General features: G+C 43.7%; 1 long non-coding RNA gene across 1 annotated transcript; it reads right to left on the reverse strand.

Annotated features, from left to right (window-relative positions):
- Positions 1 to 1,014: 1,014 nt before the first annotated feature.
- Positions 1,015 to 3,424, reverse strand: LOC117310550 (uncharacterized). The gene is made up of 2 exons (XR_012330416.1): positions 3,285 to 3,424; positions 1,015 to 1,191 (listed from the first exon to the last, which is right to left on the reverse strand). It is a non-coding gene; the product is annotated as an uncharacterized lncRNA (long non-coding RNA).
- Between the last annotated feature and the right edge of the window lie 13,688 nt (positions 3,425 to 17,112).

The following is a 17,112-nucleotide window of genomic DNA, read 5'->3' on the forward strand; positions in this document are numbered from 1 at the left end:
AAGTTTTCTCTGCAAAAATCAATTCATTATGATGATGTAGATAAGGCAGAACATGTTTTTAAAAATAACTTTTAAATGCTCTGGTACACCATATTATAAGCAATAAAAATGTCTCTAATAAAAAAATATATTGTGCCAATAGAAAGGTAGATTTGCAGGTGTGACCTCTGCCAGCATATGTAGCAGATCATCATCAGAGCCACATGTTTGTAGATTATGTAACAGTGTTTAAGTGGCCAGGAAAGGGAGGATTTTGTGGTCAAGAAAGTGGAAATGTCCTATTTAACATATGACCCTGGCCAGTCTCATCTCAAATTACTGTTGATCAAGTTACAGATGGTTGGCAAGCCAAGTGGGAGGGAAGAAAAAGGTCTGACAACCCTGCAATAAACAGGAGGCCACAAAGCCAGTGGCTGTTATCATTAAAAATACAAACTTACTCGTCTTCAGTATTTAAAGTAATGCAAAGAAAAATTGTTTTGCAAAGCATTCAGGAACAGAAGATGTTCCTGTAAGTGGCTTTAACATATCCTTCCCTAATAATAAGATTTTAGCAAAGATAGAACATGGCTTTATGAATGAACCAAAAAACATAACCAGACCCCCCGACAAACTGACAGCTTTATGATCATGATTGAAAAGGATTTTCTTGGGTTTGCACTCACATGCATCTCAAGTTTTTTAAGCTTCCAAATGTTCAAAACATACAAGTGCCTGTGCTCTAGGAACTTACTCGTGAGAGGAAACACCACTAGGAACTTATAAATGGAAAAACAAATTTTTTCATCTCTACTAACTCACAAAGAGGTATGTGTATATAAATGTATGTACTTAGTATTGGTTTCAGCTGGTTGCTTTTTCAAGTAGCAGTTCAGGGCTAATAGGACAGTACGCCAGAGCCAAAAAGAATCTTAATTTTGTTTGCTATTGTGGCTGTGAAATTTTCAGTAAAGCACAGAGTGAAAGACCAAAGGCTGCTAAAGGATTACCTAGAAAGCAGAGCCTGAGGCCAAGTTTAAGCGCTAAGATTTTACTAGAAGGTGCAATTCCAGGGCATCAAGGGTGAGGGGAAAGGCAAAGGAAAGCAAATGGAAAGCGGTGCTTCACGAGAGAAGTACGGCTGATTGCTCAGTCCCCAGGGACACCTTCCCGTCAAGCCATGCAGAACCATCACGTCTTGGGACGAGCTGCCTATGGAGAAAAGGGGAGAGGAGTTTATATGTTTGCTACTTCTTGCTCTCTGCCCTCTTAGGTTGTCCTCTGTGGTGTAAGTTTGCCTCGTGGGGCTCCAGTGCCCCACTCTTCTGGGCGTGTCTTCTGACCCTCCCAGCAATTGCCAAGGAGACAAGAACAAGCTGAACCTCAGGGTTTTTCACCTGAGTCTGGGACTGGTGGGAGGAGCCGGTGCCTCCGACCGACCGACCGTCAGAATCGGACTGCGGGGGAGACGGTGCTGAAGCCTGACCCTCACCCACGGGGAGGCTGTTCTGAGAGGAAACCACAGCAGTGGACGCCAGGCCTCCGCACCGAGCTAGAGGTTAAGATGAGGGTGGAGGTGGGACTGAGCAAAGCGGCGAGGCGCACAAGCTGGGTCTGGTACCGTGCCTCCTTCGAGGGCCAGAGCTGGTCCTGTGCTGATGTTCACTCACTCCTAGGGGAGGAGGAGCCCACTCAGTTCAGAGATTGCACGCGTTCAGCTCTCAGATTTTGTAAATGTAATTATTTGCCACCAAACGGTCCCATGTTCCTCGACTACCCTTACCCACTACTTTAACTCTCCCCCCGCCCAAGATCGTTTGAGGTGTAATTTGAGTGTAATAAAATCCACCCATGTGAAGGTGCAGAGCGTTGAATTTTGCACACGTCCTCAACATCCACTCCCATCAAGGCGTGGAATTGCGCCATCACGCCCACAGTTCCCTCCTGCTCCTCTGCCTCCCATCCTCTCGCCTCTTTCATCTCCACAGTTTTGCTTCTTCTACAATTTCAGATAAACGCAATCGGACCCGCTAAGGTCTTCCGCGTTTACCTCTCCTCCCGCCCCCAGCATAATGTTTTTTTAGATCCATCCGCGTTGCCGTATGTATTAATACTGGGAGTTTTTTCACTGCTCGCTCTGTTGGAGAACTTCACTCTGTGTGCTGAACGCCGGGCATTTTACCTGCATTCGCTCACTGGGAGCCCTCACAACCACCCTGCTTCCCAGCACAGGGACACGAGGCTGGCGGCGCCCGGCAGGGGAGCTTGGGAGGGGGCTCCGGGCCGACCCCGGCCAGTCAGGCTGCCACGCTCGCCGCGGTCCGGGGCCCGACTCGCGGCACCTGCTGTCCGGCTGGAGAGGGGGACAGCGGGCCCGGCCGTGTACAGCCGCGGGCCAGACAAACCCCCACTCCCGGGACGGAGGCCCTGCCAGGGCGCCTGTAAGGCCGGAGAGGCCGTACCCCTCCAGCCGCCGGCCTCCAGGGCCTCCTGCTCTCGAGGGACAGCCCGGGGGCTCCGGCCACCAGCACAGGCTGGGCCGCGGGCGGTCGACGCGCACGAGAGCGAGGAATCCGCGTTTCCGCGGACGCGTCACGGCGGCCGGGCTTCTCACCGCGCGCCGTTTCCCTCCGCGCGGACGGCACTACTTCCCGCGGGGCGGAGGAGTAGTGTCGTGGACGAGGGGAGCGCGGGCTCGGCCGGTGCACGCCACGGCCCGAGGGAGGCCGCCCCGTCCCTGCCGCTGCAAAGGAACGAGCGGGAAGAGTGGTCCCGAGTCGTTTTCTCCTTCTCCGCGCCCTCCTCGCTACGACAGCCCGCGGAGACCGGGTTTGAAGGACAGGGTGGAAACAAAGATGCCGGTCCTCTGCCCTTTGGCAAGGCGCGGCCTGGCCGCCGCTATTGTCTGGCTGCCTGACGGAGAGCAGCGGCTCTCTTTTTCTTCTGCCGAACGTGGTGCCCCTTCGGCGGCAGCGGAGGGACTGACGAGGAGGCTTTGTCTGCGGGAAAAGAGCTGTGGCGAAGCGGCGCCCCCTTAATGGCCGCCGGGCCGCTCTCCGCGGGCTCCGCTGGCGATGTTTTCTGTGTCAGTTAAACCTGGGAAAGTCTGCTTTTTCCTTCCTGACATTTTCATTCTGATTAGAGTCTTGGAGTTTGAGGACTGCCCTCCGCCTAAACTGACTGCATCTCCTTTAGCGATTCTGAAACCTGATGAGACCTTCTCTGTGGACTCTTAGCGCACATCTTTTCTTTTGCTCCCTCAGAAAGAATTGAATTGGGAAACCGTGGAGGTGGGCGAGGCTCACCCGGGCTTGCAGTCCTGAGATGTGTTTGCTGAGTCCACCCTGGTGCCTCAGACGCAGGCCTCAGGAGACGGCTGTGCGGGTTAAAGTTATCTGGGGATCCCGTTAGTCTGTGTTTTTTTCATGAAAATCCAGGGAAACTGCCTGACCAGAGAAGGTGGAGGCAGCTGAGCCTCAGAAAGGGGCTTCCAGTCCGCAGCGAAGGCGTCTATTGTTTGGTTACGCGACAGCCCTCAGTGACGGAAGAGAGGGCAGGAGGGTATTTTTCGAGAGCACCGAAGTCCCGCTTGGGCTCGCAGCTTGTGACTACTGATCTCCCCCTTTGTTTCCCTTCGTAGCCTTTCTTGCCACCAGCTAGACGTTGCATATTTTACATACTTATTGTTTGGCTTCTCTCCGTCACTTGATCTAAACCTGGGAGAGCCCGGAGGTGTTTTGTTCACTGGGGTTCCCTGGAGCCTAGCACGGTGCCTGGCAAAGTACTGGCGGGGCGGGGTGGGGGGGACTTCGTAAATAGTTACTGACTCAGTGAATGAAAAACACACATGGCACATTATTTAAAGGCATTGTGAGAGAAGCACGAAAACGAAAGCCACGTGACACAAGAAAAATTGATCTCTTCAGACCTGCTCTTTTCGTTTCGGAGCAATCATTGGTGAGGAATAGCCGAGAGATAGTGATACCCCACTATTACGTTTTCCAAAGGAGAATAATGAAAGAAGTGAGCTTTTATGTCTAGGGTGCTTTCCACTTCATTCTAGAGATTAATTCTCTGAGGTGAGCCCAACAAAAATCTATGAGGAAAATGGAAGTCCTTTTTTTCTTTTTTACTAGTCGTAGGTGACCCTCGGACACATGCTCAACCCCATCTGGGAGTTTAGGTGGCCTGTCATGAGCAAGACATGGGGCTTTGGGACATTCAGAACACAAGACGGACCTCAGTGAGCCCCACGTAACTATTTTTCTGTGCTGGACCCACAATGTCATGTCTAGTACATGAAGACACACCTGGGGAGTGTGTTTCACACGAAAATTAGCTGGCTAAGTCCTTCTGCTCTCTGAACACCCTTTCATCCCCACAGGATGCTGATGCATAAATGATGGATTAGTTTTGAAGGAAGTGAAAATGGGGTGTTTTGAAAGTGAAGAGGATCAGAACAGCCAGCTGCTCTAAGGAATTACCCCTGTCTCAACCTCCGTTTCTTTGGAACTTTTGGTTGGGAAAGAGCTACACCTTGGCCAGGAAAGTTTATAATATATGTCAAAGTATACCTGACAGATTGGAAAGTCCTTCACACAAAAAAATAAGTTTAAGATCTCATATATTAATGCCTCAGCCAACCAGTAATCATATCATCCTGGTATGCAAAACTGGAGGTATCCTGTAAGATCATTCATTCATTCAACAAGTATACTATATTAAGATCATTCATTCATTCAACAAGTATACTATATTTATTATTATGTGTCATGCCTTGTTCTAGATGCTGCAGATACAGCAGTGGAAAAAAAAAAAAAGACAAAAATCCCTTTCCTTGTTTTATATTGTTCTACTCCCAGACCCCTTCCATCTTTTCACTACATCTTTTTTCTTTACTTGTTTTCACCTTTCATTTGCCATCTACTTTACCACTTTTTTTCAAAACATTTCTATTTTCTGCCCCTCACTTCATCCAAAATACGAACATATCAAATAAAAATACATGATGAAATACATTTTAAAACTCAAGTCTTTTTAAAAACCTAACTTTTTACCAAAAAATTCATTTCTAAAATTTTCCTTTTATGGCTATAATTTTTAAAAGTTTAAAAATGATTTTCCTGGTTTCCTTCAGTTGGCTATTGTATAAGTGAAGATAATTACTATTCAGTCAGCTTTCACCCTTCCATGAGAATGTTTCCTTCACCCAGCCTTTGCCTGACCATACTAATCTTACAATAAATCATACAGTAAAACATTATGTGGAGAATAGCAATATTAAACTTAAAAATAGAGGTGTTTCTTTTCCAGATTTTTTTAAAAGGAGTAAACTGAATGTTGGCTTAGAGATTCGGAATATAAACGTGCAACAAGTTTCTAGTGCACAATACAGTACCAGAAGGAATTTTCTTAGTTGTACTAACTCTACTCTTTTTCAGCAGTTTTCTCTAAATTTTCTCCCTTTGATTCAATCCAAAATGCTCACTGACCCAAACGTTTCCTGAAGACTGTGGCTTAACTGCAATACTTCCCTTTCCCCGTTTCACATTTAAATCTGTTACGTTTCAAACTTGCTTAACCATTCTTTTGAACAATCCCTATATTCCTGCTCATTCCCTTCAGCCTGAACTGAGGAAGCAGACCTCTCTCTCCTCCCTCACCTCCCCTCATCCCCACTGCCAACCCCCAGCTGCTCAAGCCTGGGGGTTAGAGCTGGATTACCCAACACGCTAGTGATTCTCAATCCTGGTTGGCATATTAGAATCAGACTTTAAAAAAGTACTGACTTCTTGGGCCTACCCCTGACCAGTGAGATTAGAATCTGTGGAGTTAGAGTCCCAGCGTTGGTATTTTTATAAAGCTCTCAAGGAGATTCTAATGAAAGCTAGTTTGAGAAACAGCGCAGTGGGCAGCTCAAGCATCTGTCTAAGGCAGCCACTCTCAAACTTCACTGCTTCAGAACACCTGAAAGGGCTTGTTAAAACGCAGATTGCGAGGTCCTGCACCCTGAGTTTCCGATTCAGTAAATTAGGGGTTGGGGCAGAGAATTAGCATTTCTAACAAGTTCCCCGGTGATGCCGCTCTACTGCTGGTTCAGGGATTACACTTTCAGAACCACTGTCCTAGGACACCGAGGAAAACAGGGGCACCAAGAAAAAATGAGGGGAAAAAAACCCCAGATGGATTGTATCTGATAGTTCAAACGAAGCTTCTAAGTAACTATCATGGTGCAAATCAGAAACGTTCTGAGCTTCTTTACCTTTATTTTATGGCTAGTATGATTTTTGATTTAGAGTTTTACTTGGGGAGATAGGACTCCCATAATTCTTTCTTTGCTAGAAGTGACTTCTAAAAGTCTTAAGTCTTACAGTTAAGTACCCCACAAGCCAATGCATCTCTTCATGTAAACCACAGCTTTCACCCTTCCATGAGAATGTTTCCTTCACCAGATTTTCTCTTACCATAATGAGTCATAGCCCACCATAAAGCATTTACGGAGAGTAGCAAAGTAAAACGCGCACGCGCGCGCGCACACACACACACACACACACACACACACGCACCCCTCACTTTTCCCGACAAAAAGCTGTAAGGCTGAAATAGTATTTATCTTGTCTTCCAGGTGATAGGTGAATGTATCTTGCATGTTCAACCCTGTGACAGAGAACCTGACCCATGGAGGGCATGCAAATGTCATTGCAAGAGGACCTGTCAGAGTTATGGAAATGAAAGGTACTTTTGCCTTTGAATAACTCTTCCATCTGTTTTTGCACTTTATCTTCTGTCTACCAGCACATGAGGTATTTCTACTTTATATGGAGAATATCAGGTGCAGGAAGCTTTTAAACTTGCCCAGAACCATACAGCTCATTTGGTCTGAAGTGAGAGCTCTTTGCTCCCAAACTCTGCATTCTTTTCTCTAGAATATGCTGTAATTCAAATGCCAGAACACTGGATCTGAAGGAAAGAGGGAAAGAATCTGAGATATTTTTTATCACATAGAAGTGAAATCTAAGAAAAACACCCTACATTTTTCAAGTCCATGTAAGTAACAGGGTTAATATGTAGTTAGAAAGAATTTAGATGCAATGTATGATACCTTAGGGAAGAACAATCTGAAACGGGAGTAAGATGATAATGTGGATGAACCTTGAGGGCAATATGTTAAGTGAAATAAGTTAGAAAGAGAAAGACAAATACTATATTATTTCACTTATATGCGGAATCTTTAAAAAGCAAAGAAACAAACAAAAACCAACCTCATGGAGACAGAGAACAAATTGGTTGCCATTGGTGGAGGATGGGGGACTGTGAGAGATGGGTTAAGGAGATCAAAAGGTATAAACTTCCAGTTATAAAGTAATTGTCAGGGGTTGTAATGTACAGCATGGTGACCATAGTTAATTGTACTGTATTACATATTTAACGGTTGCTAAATAGTAAATCTTTAAAGTTTTCATCAAAAGAAAAGAATTCTATACTGTGTGGTAACGGATGTTAACTAGATTTATTGAGGTGATCATTTCACAATATATACAAATATGGAATTATTATATTGTACATCTGAAACTAATATAATGTTGTTTGCCAAATATGCCTCAATTAGGAAGAGAGAAGGAAAGAAAGAAAAAAGAAAGAAAGAAAGGGGGGAGGGATGGAGGAAGGAAGGAAGAAAGGGGAGTAAGAGAAGTAGAAAAGATTTAAGGTAAAACACTGGTATGGTTAGCTAATAGTCCTAGAGCCTGAAAGAGGGGCTTCCCCGGTGGCGCAGTGGTTGGGAGTCCACCTGCCGATGCAGGGGATGCGGGTTTGTGCCCCGGTCCGGGAAGATCTCACATGCCGCGGAGCGGCTGGGCCCGTGAGCCATGGGAGCTGAGCCTGCGTGTCCGGAGCCTGTGCTCTGCAACGGGAGAGGCCACAACAGTGAGAGGCCCGCCTACTGCAAAAAAAAAAAAAAAACAGGGCAGAAGACTCATTTTTTCAGTTAACTACTGTTGTGTTACAAGCCACCTCCAAATTTAGTGACTTAAACAAAGACCGTTTTACTTGCTCATGATTCTTTGGGTTAGGAATTCAGGCAGGGCTCAGTGAGGATGGCTCTTCTCTGTTCCATTTCCTCTTGACTGGGGTACCTCAGCTGGAGGATCCAGGGTGACCTCATCCACTTGTCTGGGCCTTGGCGCTGATACCTGGGTGGGGCACCTTGGTTCTCTTCCACATGCTTCCTCTCTCTCTCTCTCTCTCTCTCTCCCTGCCATGTGGTCACACATCATTCAGTAGTCTAGCCCAAGCATTTTTACATGGTGGATGTCTTCCAAGGAGTGAAAGGGATTACACAGCATCAATTTCACTGTGTTCTGTTGGTCAAAGCAAGTCCAAGGGCCAGCATAGAGTCAAAAGATTGGGATTCCACTCTTGATGGGAGAATGATACAGGCACATTGCAAAGGGAATGTGGTTCTGCTGATTGAAAGAAGCCAGACACAAAAGAGTACATTATGTATGATTCTATTTATGTGAATTTCTGGAAAAGGTAAACTGATCTAGAGGAAAAGAAAGTAAATCACTTGTTGCCTGTGACTGAAGGGCGGTGACAGCAAAAAAGCATGTGGGAACTTTTGGGGATGATAGAAATGTTCTGTACCTTGATTGTGGTGGTGTATACACAGGGAACATTTGTCAAAATGTGTGCATTTTATTACAACTATTTGGTAAAGTATAGCAAAAAAGTAGGAGGTAGGAGGGACTGTGGGACCATCTTCAGAAATAATCTGCTGTATATAAAAGCTGAGATCTGAAAGAACCTTTGAAGATCATCTGATCCAGTGTCTTCACTTTACAGATAAGGAAAATGAGGCCTAGAAAGAGGAACTTACCAAAGGATACTCTGTTAGTGACAACATCAGGATTGCAACCCAGTCTTCTGACCACAGGCTTCCTCTAATCAAATTGGGGAAAAGGATTCCCCAGGCCTGTGTCCCACTGAGGCCCACTTAGACGTAAGCATGTCTGAAAGTGAAGGCTGGACCGTTAGAGCTGTCAATATCCCTTTGTACTCCAGAAGTTTCCAGGAGTCTCCAGTGCTCAGATTTCTGCACTCTGTTCCTAGTTCTGAGAGACTATGGACAAGTTCCTGTAAGTCAGCGCCTGTAATAAATATGAATGGAGCAATATTTATACATAGACGCGAACACTGTGTGGAAGAAATAAGAGAAGAGCAGCTTTGCCACAGCTAGCTTTGTCTACTGCGCTGCCTCTGGGTTTTCTGCGAGGGTGCTGCCTGGGAAAGGGCAAGGAGGTCTGTGGAGCTAGAGAAACGTTATTATTCACTTAGGTCTTACTAAAGTAATAAACCCATCTTTTAGGCTTGTAAGGTAAGAATTATTGCTAGCTTTCATAAAGTGCTCCACAGAGTAAGATAAGGTTGAAATAATAAAAAATAGTACTGCCACTCATAGTAATATGCAAATGTTAGAACATATTTAGGGAACGTGAAAAAATGAATACAGTTCATGCTCTACCTTTACTATACTGTCTTTACTCGGAAAAAACTATATCAAACCTTGTCCAAAGTGTCTCAGACATTTATCAGATGTATCCAACTCCTTTGGATGCCAAAGAACCTTTTAAAAATTATCTGTGAGAGATGGCAGAATGCTATGGTCCGAAATAATTTGCGGCTGGTACAGAAGAGAGTAATACCCTGCTGATCTTGAGCAATTACCCGGAGAACTACGGACTTGAACTGTGGAGGGACCCTGAACTTTTTGCTAACACGAAGTCACTTTTGGAATTAGTTACCATAACACTAAAAATGAATGATTCAGCAAGGGAAGTTTTTTCAAGAGAACATCACTCTGATAGATTTCTGAAGCTTGGAGTTTTCTTCATTTTACTTTTAGGTTGTTGTCATTTCCCCATTTTTCTGTTACCTGTATCTTAAAAATTATTGTATAGTAAGCATCTTATTAAGCATCTTATTGTATAGTAAGCATCTTATTAAAAATTATTGTATAGTAAGCATCTTATTAAGTGAAGGGACACTAATTTGCATCTTGAACTTGTGGTTTCTGTCTCAAAGCTGCTGTTTGAGAGGAGCCTGTTCTTTCACAAACTTGAAGGGCAGTTGCAGAATAACTCCACTGGCCTAACACTAATGCCAGGTGGAAAGTGATGCATTTATGGAAATAATTCAAGCCAAAGAAATCTACTCTTGTTTGGATTACCCCAGCTGGGCAGTACTTTGCTCCTGAATGGATTCCCCTTGGGTTAAGTTGGGTTAAAGAGGGCAAAACAATATGGGATATGAGGGAATCAGCCCAGGGCTCTCGTAGAGAGCCTCAGCAATCCTATAAAACTTAGCTTGGTCTAGGCCAGGCATTCTCAACTAAAGACCTTTTTAAAAGTTACACTTTCACTCCGTGGTTGCCATGTTTTGAAATATCTGGATTACCCAAAGTGTAGTAACCCTTGTAGCTTTTACTGAGGTCCATGCACATTTTGGTAAGGTTTTTTTTGGTAGCACTGGGAACCATGGACAGATCACCCATACTACCGTAAGAGCTCAGGAACCCAGCATGATAGGAAACTCACGAGGGAGATCAACCAAGACTGCTAGGTCGTCTTCATCCCTGCCAACCTGGCTCCCACTTCCCACCATCACCACTGTTCCTCTGGAACCCATGGTGGTTTGAATCACCTCCTTTTCACGCCATTGGTGAGGGAGGTGTTCACACCCTAGAGTTATGGGGACGGCCAGACACACAACCCCTGACACTGGACAGAAGAGATTGACAGTAGTTTATTGGTCACCTACACTCACAGCTGGGAGGAGGAGGACACTGCACACAGGGCCACGTGCAGGTTGCACTCGAGGATGGAATGAACGACCATGACTTGTGTGGGTAGGGCAGACTTCTTTGTAGCACCAAGAGGGTGAAGTGCCCCCTGATTCCCATGGGAGGATGTGAGTGGCTTGTTTGAATTCTGAGGGCTGGCAGGGAACTGAAACCCACCACTCAGGGATTAGCACCTGGTCCATTTAATAAGGCGGGTTGTTTGGCTGGGGGACCTTATCCTCTGGAGCAGAGTGGGGAGGGGAACTTGTGGTTAGACCATTTGAGGTCTCCCATTTTTCCCCAGATGTCAAGACATACATAATATTGGGCCTTAATTTTAGGCCTTATGCCACAATAGCCAAGTCAGGACATTATATCTAGACCACCATGTACAATGTCCTCTTGTAACTGGGAGGGAAAATAAAGGTGGAGTGAGGCAAAGGGTGCAAGCCAAATCTTTCTAGTTAATACTTCCAGTTAGTCACCTAGCAAATGCTCACTGAATATCTTCACGTGCCAGCACTAGACCAGGCCTTGAGACTTACAGGTGAATGGAGCCCAGTCCTATTTTGAAAAAGTCAAATGGAGGAGAAACGGAGGACATGAGCATATGGTCATACTGAGCGACAGATGCAGGAGCCAAGATTTGTGCCTGTGCTATGAGAGCACAGTGATGGGGGCAGGTCATCCAGGGATGAGGGCCCGTGACCCCTGAGCTGGCCTTGAAGGATGAGTAGGGGTTTGCCAGTCAGAGAAGGGAGAGATGGGGGCATCATATCAGAAGGACCAGCATGACCAAAGGTGGAAATGATCACGACATGATAAAAATAAGTGACAAATAGTCCCGCAAGCAGGGGGAGGGGTGGGTGTTGTTAGCCTAGTGATTGGGGCAGGATTGACACAGCCTCAGAGAGGCAGCCTGGGATAGGCAGGAACATTGTACTGCGAGGGCCGCCCTGGAAGCTTCTGCTTCTGTCACCCTTCTTCCCCACATTTCCCTCCAGTCCTCTGTCTCCTGCAGGCCTCTTGTCATATTGCAGAATCAGATTCTGCCCTTATCTTACTGGGGGCGGGGGTGATGGGAGCAAGATGAGAGGCGAAGAGAGGAGGGTGCTAAGGGGACCAGAATAAACTTCACGCTCCTGACCATCTCGCCAAAGGCTGCCTCTGAATACATGTGCAACGTATTGTGCCAAAGGTCCCAGGCACAGGCCAGGCTAGCTGGGCACTGCCCGAGCTCTGTCACGAGCGCTCAGGTCACCCGACCTCTCTCTCCTGCTGCTGCTCTTGGCATCTTCTCCACACTCTGCTTCTGCTCTCCTTGGCCATAACGGTCAACTCTGTAAAAGCCACAGACTCCTCTAGAGACTGAGGAGGCGGGAACCAAGCAGCTAATTTTCCCGGAGCAGAAATAAGGTAGAGGGAATTAAAGGTATTTTTATCCATTTCAGGAACTCTGCCATCAGCGGTCCTACTTTAGACAGATAGATCTTCAAGCTGTATTTATTTTCTTATACAATGTTCTGCTTTCACATGTGCTGATATCTTGGATTGGAAATTGCCTTCCCTTCATTTCTCCCTAGGTTCTCATCTGGAAAACTCCTACTCTTCTTTCAAAACCTAGTTCAAAAATCACCTCCTTAAGAAGCCTCCCTCTGGCAAGCTAGTTTCTTCCTTCTGGCACTCCCTTAGCAGCTATTTTACACTTTTTTAAAAACACTGAACACATTGATTATAATTCTGTTTGTATGTATTTTCTTCACTCTTATCTAAATTCCTGAGGCATCTTTGTTTCCATAACAACCAGCCATAACAGACATGTACATAGTAGGTATTCGGTAAAACTTAAATGAATAAAAAGCCAAAGAAAACATTAAAATAAAAATCATACATATGGATCAAGCTTCCAACTACCAATTTATAGAAAATAGAGTACAGAAAAAGATGTTTTTCTTTTCCTGCCACCCCAGGATATAATCAGCAAAATCCTGAGAGAAGAACCCCTTTAGGACAAACACCCCAGTTTCCTGGAAAATAAATTACAAAGGGGGAAAGAGAGTGGGAGGAGGACCAATAATTTAAAAGAGACTTAGGAGACCCATCAAACAACTGCAAAGCATGGACTTTACTCAGATCTTGATTTTTAAAAAATATTAGATTATGACACGTATGAGACCTTGGAAATTTGAACGCGGGACATTTGATGACTTTAAGGACTGATTGTTAATTGTTTCAGATGTGATAATGGTGATATGTTGATATGTTTACTTTGAAAAGAAAGTAGTCATTATATTTTAGAGATAAGTTCTGAAATGTTTATGAGTGAAATTATATGTCTAGAATTTGCTTCAAAATAATATGGGAAGGAAGAAGTGGATGAGAGTGTGAATGGGGCAAGTTTGGCCATGGGGTTGATGGTTGTTGAGGCTGAGTGATGGGTGGACACAGAATCACCCTATACATATTTTTATGTATGCCTGAACTTGTTATTGCATTATTTAAAAACAATGAAAAGTCTTTAAAATTCTTGAATGTTTTGCATTTATACTTCGCTGTACAGTAACTATTTGCTGTACAGTTTGCTGTACAGTAACTATTTTAAATAACAAAATTGAAATGATTACTCCTCACCTCAGTGTGAAAAAAAATTTGTTTAAGGGATGCATATCTGTGGTTTTATTGTGTATTTGTGCTAGAATATTTTCCAAAGGAACATCTTTATTTAAAAAAAATAAGTAAAGCCAGTTAGAAAGTAGAGGGCTTATATAGAGAACTTCACTTTCTTTCTTCTTTTTTTACAAATTTATTTTATTCAAGTATAGTTGATTTACAATGTTGTATTAATTTCTGCTGTATAGCAAAGTGATTCAGTTACACATATATATTCATTCTTTTTCATATTCTTTTCCATTATGGTTTATCACAAGATATTGAATATAGTTCCCTGTGTTATACAGTAGGACCTTGTTGTTTATCCATTCTATATATAATAGTTTGCATTTGCTCATCCCAAACTCCCAGTCCATCCCTCCCCTACTCCCCCTCCTGCTTGGCAACCAAATCTGTTCTCTATGTCTCTGAGTCTGTTTCTGTTTTGTAGATAGGTTCATTTGTGTCATATTTTAGATTCCACATATAAGTGATATCGTATAGTATTTGTCTTTCTCTTTCTGACTTACTTCACTTAGATAATCTCTAGGTCCATCCATGTTGCTGCAAATGGCATTATTTCCTTCTTTTTTATGGTTGAGTAGTATTCCATTGTATATATGTACCACATCTTCTTTATTCATTCATCTGTCGATGGACATTTAGTTGTTTCCTCGTCTTGGCTATTGTGAATAGTGCTGCTCTGAACGTAGGGGTGCATGTATCTCTTTGAATTATGGTTTTCTCTGGATATATGCCCAGGAGTGGGATTGCTGGATCATATGGCAACTCTATTTTTAGTTTTTTGAGGAACGTTCATACTGTTTTCCATAGTGGCTGTACCAATTTACGTTCCCAACAATGTAGGAGGGTTCCCTTTAGAAATTCACTTTCTTAGCCAATTTTTGGGAACACATCTGTTTTTCAACATATATAGTTGAATCAACTACTAAACTATATTAATATTTATTGCCAGTTGCAGACAGTTCTCAGGTGCAAAGCAAATTTGGAAAAATAGTTTCTAAGCACAATCTCCAACAACTTTAGCAATAAGTAGATCTTAAAGTTTGTTCACTTCCATAAAGTCCAAAGTTCTATAAGTTAAACAGTGAGTTTCCAAGGGTGCTTATCGGTGTGAATAAACAAGGTGTGGTGATACTCAGACAGGCAGTTTTTGAAAAAAAAAAAACAAAGAAGAAAACCTTCATTGAGTCAGTTTGCACAATATTGGTTACTTAGAGAGAACATTTTATTATCTGTATCTTCAACATAATATTGCCTTCAATTTTTTTTGAGAAACGTCTTCTGAAACTTAAATATTATAAATAAAAATTTGGATTTTTTTTTTTGTCAGATTTGCCTAAGTAATCTGGGGATGAGGGGTCATTTTCCTACTTCTGCAACTCTCACCCTGTGAATTACGGACACTCAGTCAGTTGGTCCTTGGAACCAATGGTCACCATTAAGTGTGTGTTTAGTTAACATAGCACTGTTATATGTAAAAGTTTAGTTTTTAAGTTAATTAAAAACATTCCTCAGTTTTTAATGTATCTTGAGATTTTTTAAGGTGTGTGTGAGTATTGCTGTATGACCAGGAAGTTTATTGAATGTCTACTGTGCCCCCTAATATGCTCAGTTGCTTTGAAAAGTCACAACTCATTCATTTAAACCTCCCCATATGCCTCAGGAAGAGTTTTATTATTTCCACTTTGCAAATGGGAAAAGTAAGACTCAGAGAGGCTAAGAGACTTGTCTAAGGTCACAGCTTGTAAGCAGTGCAGGGCGTCAAGTGTTGGCTACCCTGGTTTATACTCTTCTGCCCTGTGCCCTGTTTAATTGTCTTCTCCTCAAGGTTGTGAGCCCCTTGAGAGCAGTCTTTCATTAGTCTAAACATGGAAGTGGATGTTTAATAAATATTTGTTAGATGATCTCAGCAAGTCATCCAAGTGTCAACACCATACAGCTGTAACCTCCTTAGGCCAGGAGCTGGGGTTCTTGGCCCATATGTTCCAAGCTGGCCTTTGGGACTGTGTATGATTATACAATAACCACCTAAGAAAAATGTTTGAGAATATACCTGGAAGCTTAAACCTACATAAAGAAAAAGTGTGAAAAGGAATGATTCCAAAGAATAGGGTCCAGGTTGAAAAACATTGAGGTTTAAATTTGGAAAATGACAAATCGACCAGAAAGGTTGATACAGTTTGGTCTTCACTCTATAGGTTTACTTCAGAACAAGTAGAGAAATTAACAACCTACGGAAGAAAATTCCTAGAACACTGGGATCAAGTCAATACACCTGATGGTTCTGGAAGATAGGATTTTCAGAGGTAAAAATACAATAGATCACTCCCTGAACTCCCTTCCTCAGCCTGTGGGTGTCAACCTGACTTCCCTTGGCCAAGAAGGAATATTTCCCTAATGTGGCCTTATCTGTGGTATCAGTGCAGCCTCATCAGAGATGAGGCACTTAACTGAAACTGCCGTATGCTTTGACAAATGCGATGGTTAATTTTGTGTGTCAACTTCATTGGCCATGGGTTGCCCAGATACTTGGTTCAACATTATTCTGGGTGTGTCTGTGAGGGTGTTTCTAGATGGGATTCGCATTTGAATTGGTACACGGAGTAAAGCAGATGGCCCTTCCAGCATGAGTGAGCCTCATCCTCCATTGAAGGCTGAATAGAACACAAAGGGAGAGGGTGTAGAGAGAACTTTCTCTCTTTCTGTCTGTCTTTGAGTTGGGACATTGGTCTTCTGTCTTTGGACTTGGACACAGAGTGGAATTATACCATGGGCTCTCCTGAGTGTCCAGCTTGCAGACTGCATACCTTGGGACTTTTTAGCCTCCATAGTTGCGTGAGCCAGTTAGTTGTAATAAATCTCTGTCTCTGTCTCTTTTTCTCTCTCTGTCTCACTCTGTATATATCACATTGGTTCTGTTTATTCTGGAAAACCCAGGACCAGTACAACAGGTGAGATGTTAAATAGCTAATAATACTACCTACCATTTATTACATGCCAGTATCTACCAGGGGCAGTACTAAACATTTTACACAAGTTATCTCATGTAAAATTTAAAGAACCCAATGAAGAAACTAAGGTTCAGGGAGTTGTGACTTTTCAGCTAGAAGTTTCAGAACTGCATCTGTCGAACTCTAGAGCCCAGGCCTTTTCTTGCAGTTGTGATGCTGGGTGAGGATGGCCAGCAGTGCCATGAAAGAGGATTTGTGTTTAACGAGCTCTTGTGGCAAAAGTTTGTAAGCATTCAGTTACTGAGGAGCTGTGCGCTAGAAAGATGTAGAGACAACCGTGAAGGTGACAGGCCTAGGAACGAAGGCCTGGTGCAAGGCCCCCGAGGAGCTCTTGAGCAGCAACTCAGTATTCAACATTCAGAATACAAAGCCAAAAAGTAAACTAACTTTAAGGTGGAGTCTGCATTTTCAAAGAAAGGAGACTCACTTTCAAGAAAGGGGCAAACTGAGTAGATGAAGCTACTGGAAAATTTGCCCTGCTGTTTCTAGCACCTAGACTTCCTGCCTCAGTTCCTCCCTGTGCTGTGATAGCTCAGCACAGCTAGCAGAGCCGCTCTTCCAAAGAATCGAGGTTATTGTAGGCTCTTTGAGGGCAGGTCCTGGGGTCTC

Source organism: Tursiops truncatus, chromosome 2, assembly GCF_011762595.2.
Source record: "Tursiops truncatus isolate mTurTru1 chromosome 2, mTurTru1.mat.Y, whole genome shotgun sequence".
NCBI classification, from domain to species: Eukaryota; Metazoa; Chordata; class Mammalia; order Artiodactyla; family Delphinidae; genus Tursiops; species Tursiops truncatus.